Here is a 6670-nt window from a genome sequence, read left to right on the forward strand (position 1 = left end):
CTGCTGGTAACTCTACATTCATCCTTTTCAGGAGTCTCTAAAATTATTTCCACAGTGGTTGTAACAGTTTACATTTCCACCAACACTGAATGAGGGTTCCTATTTCTCCACAGCCTCACCAACATTTGTTTTAATTTAATTTAATTTTGTTTTATTTTATTTTTTGATTTTTTGAGGTAGGGTCTCGCTCTAGCTCAGGCTGACCTGGAATTCACTGTATGGTCTCAGGGTTGCCTCTAACTCATGGTGATCCTCCTGCTTCTGCCTCCCAAGTTCTGGGATTAAGGACCTGTGCAACCAAGTAGGGTCTCACTCTAGCTCAGGCTGTCCTGTAATACTCTCTGTAGTATCAAGGTAGCCTGGAATTTATGGTGATCCTCCTACCTCTGCCTCCCAAATGCTGGGATTAAAGGTATGCACCACCACACTTTGCAACTCTTAGTGGGGTTAAGTAGAATCTCATAGTTGTATTAATTTGCATTTCTTTAATGGTTACAGATGTTGAACATTATCTTTTAAAAAATACTTTATTTATTTATTTATTTGACAGAGAAAGAGGGAAGGGGAGAGAGAGAGAGAGAGAATGGACCACCAGGCCCTCCAGCAATTGCAAACTCCAGATGTGTGTGCCACATTGTGTGTCTGGGTTACGTGAGTCCTAGAAATTTGAACATGGGTCCTTCGGCTTTGCAGGCAAGCACCTTAACTGTTAAGCAATCCTTCCAGACCTGAATATTATCTTAAGTGTGTGTTAGCCATTTGTAATTATTCCTCTGAGAATTCCCTATTTAATTCTCTGCCCCACTTAGGGAGTGGGTTCTTTGATTTTTTATTGTTTAGTTTTTGGGTTATTTGTATATTCTAGGTATTAGGCTTCCATCAGTGCTATAGTTGGCAAAGATTTTCTCCCATTCAGTGGGCAATCCCTTGGCTCTGCTTATGGTCTATTTGTCTGTGCAAAAGCTTTTAAGCTTCATGAAATCCCATTGGTTGAGTGCTTGTTTAATTTCCTTGACTACTGGGATTTTGTTCATGAAGTCTTTTCTCAGTCCTATATAGTGGAGTATGCTTCCTATTTTTTCCTTCCAGTAGTTGAGATATTTCTGGTCTTATATTGAGGTCTTTAATACAGTTGGACTTGAGTTTTATGTATGGTGAAATGAGTGGGTTTAATTTCATTTTTCTACATATGGTCATCCAATTTATCCAACACCATTTGTTGAAGATGCTATCTTTTCTTCAGTCTACATTTTTGGTAACTTTGTCAAGGATCAAGCAGCTGTAGTTGCTTGCCCTAAAATCTGGGTCTTTAATTCTGTTCCATTGCTCTATGTTTCTGTTTTTATTCTAGTACCATGCTGTTTTTGTTTCATGGATTTGTAATATAGCTTTAAATCAGGTATGGTGATACCACCAGAGGTGTTTCTTTTGCTGAGAATATATTTGGAATTCCAAGGTCTTCTGCTGGTCCATATGAATTTTGAGATCATTTTTACAGCCTTAGTGAAGAAAGATACTGGTGTTTATTATTGGTATTGTGTTAAATCTGTATATTGCTTTTGGTAGAATTGTCATTTTCACAATATTAATTCTACCTATCCAGGAAAATGGGAGGTCCTTCCATCTTCATGAGCCCCCTCTTTTTTTTCAGTATTTTTATGTTTTCATTAAACAGTTCCTTCACATCCCTTGTCAGTATTTTTCCAAGGTATTTAAATTTTTGTTATAGAAAATGGGAGAGTCTCACTGATTTCTTTCTCTGCATATTTGTTCTTTGCATATAAAAAACCTACTGATTTTGTGCATTGCTTTTGTATCCTGACACAATGATAAAGTGATTAATCACCTTTAAAAGTTTTGAGATGGAGACTTTTGGGTCACTTGTGTACAGGATCATGTTATCTGAAAATAGAGCTAACTTGACCTCTTCCTTTCTAATTTGAATCCCTTTTATTTCTTTCTCCTGTCTTGTTGCTTAGGCTAGTACTTCTAGTACTATGTTGAAGAGCAGTGGTAAGAGTGGGAACCCCTTTCTTGTTCCCAATCTCAGTGAAAACTCTGTGATTTTTTTCCCCATTTAGAATTATTTGGGCTTTAGGAGCTTTATATGTAGGCTTTATTGTGTTGAGATATAAACCTGCTATGCCTATATTTTCCATTGTTTTGATCATGAAACAGTATTTTCTTTTGTCAAAAGTCTTCTCTGCACCAATTGAGATGACCATGTTGTTCTTTTGGTTCAGTTTATTTATGTAGTGTATTATGTTGATTTATTTCCATATGTTAAATCATCCTTGCATCCCAGGAATGAAATCTACTTGATCAAAGTGGATAATGCTTTTGATGTGTTGTTGATTTCAGTTTGCAAATATTTTGTTCAGGATCTTTGTATATAAGTTCATTAGAGATATAGTCCTATAATTTTCTTTCCTTGTTTCATCTCCGTCTGATTTTGGTATAAGAGTGATACTAGATTCATAAAAGGAGTCAGGGAAGATTCCCTGGTCTCTGATTATGTGCACTAGTTTGAGAAAAAATAGTTTCAGTTCTTCTATGAAGGTTTGATAGAATTTGGCTGAGAGGCCATCTGGACCTGAACTTTTATTTTTGGGGAAGTTTTTGATTACCCTTTCAATCTCTATGAATGTGATAGGTTTGTTTAGGAGATTAATCTGTTCTGAATTTAGTTTTGATAGGTGGTATGTGTCTAGAAAGTCCTCCTTTTCTTCAAGATTATTTAATTTTGTGGATTTGAGGTTTTGGAAGTATACCCTGATGATTCTTCCAATTTCATTGATGTCTGTAATGATCTCTTCTTTTTCATTTCTGATTTTGTTAATTTGAGACTTTTTTTTTGTGCTTGATCACTTTGGCCAGGGTTTTGTTGATATTGTTTATTTATTTATTTATTTTAAGAACCAGCTCTTCATTTCACTCATATTTTAATTGTTTTCCTAGTTTCCAATTCATTAATTTCTGCTCTAATCTTGATTATTTCTTTCCATGTGGAGCTCTTTGGGTTGGATACTTCTTGTTTGCCCAGTGTCTTTAGCTGTAAAGTCAGGTTGTTGTTTGTGATCTCTCTGTTTTTGTAATGAAGGCATTGAAAGCTATAATTTTTTCCCTTATTACCTCCTTCATTGAGTCCTGTAAGTTTTGGTAGGTTGTGTTTTCCTTATAATTCAGATATAGGGACCCAGGGAGGAGTGGGAAGAGGACGAGGGGGAGGAGAGTGGTCGTCCGGGGTTAGGTTGGGGGGTTGTGTTGGTCCGTTCAGGGTGGGGGATGATTCACGGCCCATCCCATCTCCCTGACGCTGGTGCCAGCCCACTCAGAACTAGCTCCATGGCTTAGTGGAGGAGTCGGTGGCGAGCGGGGGTAGAGGGGGAGCTCTTATTTTGTTAGGGGGACCGGGCCAAGGCCCTACTGGCCTGGCAGGGCTTGCCCGGGGCCAGGTGTCATGTCTCATGCAGCCGAGCCAGCTCGGGACAGTGTAGAGGCCAGCACGGAGGGCCCTCGAGCTGTGTTCCTGATGTTGGAAGAGCACAAGCCTGCCGACAGGGCCCAGCTGCTCAGCTTGAACTCTTTGCTTCTGGAATCCGGGATTGTTGCTGATATTGAGTTAGAAAACATCCTTGATCCTGACAGCTTCTACGAACTCAAAAGCCAACCCCTACCCCTACGCTCCAGCCTCCCAATATCACTGCAGGCCACACTAACCACACCAGCTCCACTCTCTGCATCATCTTCTGCAGAGGGCTTCAGGACCCCTGCCATGTCATCACCATCTTCGTCTTGGGTCTTGCTGTGGCAGCAGCTCATGCAGACCCAGGCACAGGAGCAAGAGAGACGTGAGCGGCGGGAACAAGCTCCTCTGCCCCCTTCCCCAGTCCTGCACCTGCCTCACCTGCCATCTCTGTGGTTGGCGTCTCCACTGGTGGCCATACATTGGGCTGTCCACCACCTGCTCAGGTGCCCAGGGAGGTGCTCAAGGTTCAGACCCACCTGGAGAACCCAACACGCTACCGTCTGCAGCAGGCACACCGGCAACAGGTGAAACAATACTTGTCTACTACATTTGGGCCCAAGCTGGCTTCCCAGGCCCTCTTGCCACCACCTGGGCCTGCCAGTGCCCAGCCGCTTCCTGCCCCTGAGGCGGCCCATGCCACCGGCCCTACAGGGATTACACCTAACAGCCCCATGGCACTGCTCACCATCGGGTCCAGCTCAGAGAAGGAGATTGATGATGCCATTGATGAGATCATCAGCCTGGAGTCCAGTTACAATGATGAGATGCTCAGCTATCTGCCTGGAGGCACTGCAGGGCTGCAGCTTCCCAGCAAGCTGCCTGTCTCTGGAAATTTGCTTGATGTATACAACAGTCAGGGAGTGGCCACCCCAGCCATCACTGTCAGCAACTCCTGTCCAGCTGAGCTGCCCAACATCAAGCGGGAGATCTCTGAAACCGAGGCAAAGGCTCTTTTGAAGGAATGACAGAAGAAAGACAATCATAACCTGATTGAACAGCGCAGGCTATTCAACATTAATGATAGAGTCAAGAAGCTTGGAACCCTCATCCCCAAGTGCAATGATCCGGAGATGCGCTGGAACAAAAGCACCATCCTAAAGGCCTCAGTGGATTATATCCGCAAGTTACAGAAGGAACAGCAGCGCTCCAAAGATCTGGAGAGCCGGCAGCATCCCTGGAGCAAGCAAACCATAGCCTCCAGCTCCGAATTCAGGAGCTAGAACTGCAAGCCCAGATCCATGGTCTACCAGTACCTCCCACCCCAGGGTTGCTCTCCCTGGCCACAACTTCAGCCTCTGACAATCTCAAACCCGAGAAGCTGGACATTGAAGAGGAAGGCAGGGCAAGCACTGCACCATTTCATGCAGCAGGGAGACCTGCTCACAATGATCCCTTTCATCAGCCTCTAGCACCACCCTCGGATGCCTTTCTGGACCTGCACTTTCCCAGCGACCATCTGGGGGACCTGGGGGACCCCTTCCACCTGGGGCTGGAGGACATTCTGATGGATCAGGAAGGGGTGGTGGGAGGACTCTCTGCTATATCCCCACTGCGGGCTACCTCTGACCCCCTGCTCTCTTCAGTATCCCTGGCTGTATCCAAGGCCAGCAGCCGACTCAGCAGCTTCAGCATGGAGGAAGAGTCCTGATCAGGCCTCCCCCCTTCCCTGGGACTAACCCACTCAGGGAAGGAGAACAAGCCAGGATAAGGCCCTGCCTTTCCCCCACCCTCCCATGAGACTGCCCTGCCCAGGAATTTGGGGGGAAGAGGAGATGCAATCAGGCACCACCTCTGCAATAGGCAAGGAGGAGGAATCAAGTGAGGCCCCACCCCTTCTTCAAAGGAACAGCCCAATGCAGGTATTTTAGAGGAAGGCAGAAGGCTATGAGATCTCAAGTCTATGCTAACTCACAGGAGCCCCTGAAGATCATCATCACAGCCTTACTCCCAGCCCCCAAGGACTTTCCTAAGAAGTTGTCCTAAGAACAGGATTTATCATGATGTTGCTCCATTCCTAGTCTGAGACTTACTAGTCTAGCATCTCCTGGTACTGGGAAAAGAGTACAAATGGTGGTCCCATCCTTGGGGGTTTAAGCCCTGCCCCTTCCCCATGAACAATACTCTGTTTTACCAGCGACAGAAGTAATGATATGATCCAATCCCTTGCCCTGAGAACCACCCCTTCCCTATAGGAAGAGGCAAACACTGGTATTTCAGGTGTGGAGGAATTCCTAGGATCTGGCCCAGCCCCTGGCCCTTAGCAGCCTCCCATGTAAGCATTCCACTCCACTCAGCAAGGAAGAGCAGTCCTTAATCTCCCCGCCTTAACCTGGGACCAACCTGAATTGACCAAGGATGACTCTGAGCTGACGTTGTTCTTGGGATGGGGACAGATCTTCATATGTTGTGTGTTGAGTTTCCATACCTAGATCTGGAGTGAAATTTAGGCCCCTAATTTTCTTACTTGAAAGCAATTTTCGGAACTGATAGGGATGAATGGGGACTCAGTCTAGGTGTCCAAAAGTAATGTGATACTTTTCTCCAAGTTGTGGAATGATGAAGGAAGGGGTCGTCCAGGCTGTTTCTCAGCCCTGGGGGAAAAAAATAGTACCTGTATCAGTATCACCTACAATGCAGGGGCTTAGAGGAAGGGTGGCAAAAACATATTGTATGCCCTTATTTGTTTAAGTGATGTTTTTATTGACTCTCCTACTCAGAAACTAGGTCACCTCAACTTCTGGCTCCCTCCATTTGGCGATTCTCCCTATTTCAGAGTTGTAAGATACACTCCCCACCCATTTCCACCTCTCCTGCCACTTACACCCAAAGTCTTCAGCTTTGGATTGTTGGGGCCGGGCCCCAAGGTGGGTGTACTGAGCAGTCTGTAGGTTTGTGATTAAAATAAATGCTAGGTGTGTTTGTGTGTGTCTCTTGGTATTAATTTCTAGCTTTAATTCATTTTAATCTGATATGGTTCAGGAAGTTACTTCAGTTTTCCCAACTTCATAAAGGTACGCTTTATGGCCCAATATATGGTCAATTTTTGAGAAGGTTCTGTGAGCTGTGAGAAAAAAATTAGTATTCTGTAGAGTTTGGGTGGAAAGTTCTGTACATATCCTTTAGGTCAAGTTGATCTATGAT

The 6670-nt window shown here is 44.5% G+C and overlaps 1 pseudogene; it reads left to right on the forward strand.

The window, feature by feature from the left end:
* The first annotated feature begins 3460 nt into the window (after positions 1–3460).
* LOC101608524 lies at positions 3461–5227 on the forward strand (annotated as a pseudogene).
* The last annotated feature ends 1443 nt before the right edge of the window (positions 5228–6670 follow it).

This window comes from Jaculus jaculus, chromosome X (genome assembly GCF_020740685.1).
Source record: "Jaculus jaculus isolate mJacJac1 chromosome X, mJacJac1.mat.Y.cur, whole genome shotgun sequence".
NCBI lineage: Eukaryota > Metazoa > Chordata > Mammalia > Rodentia > Dipodidae > Jaculus > Jaculus jaculus.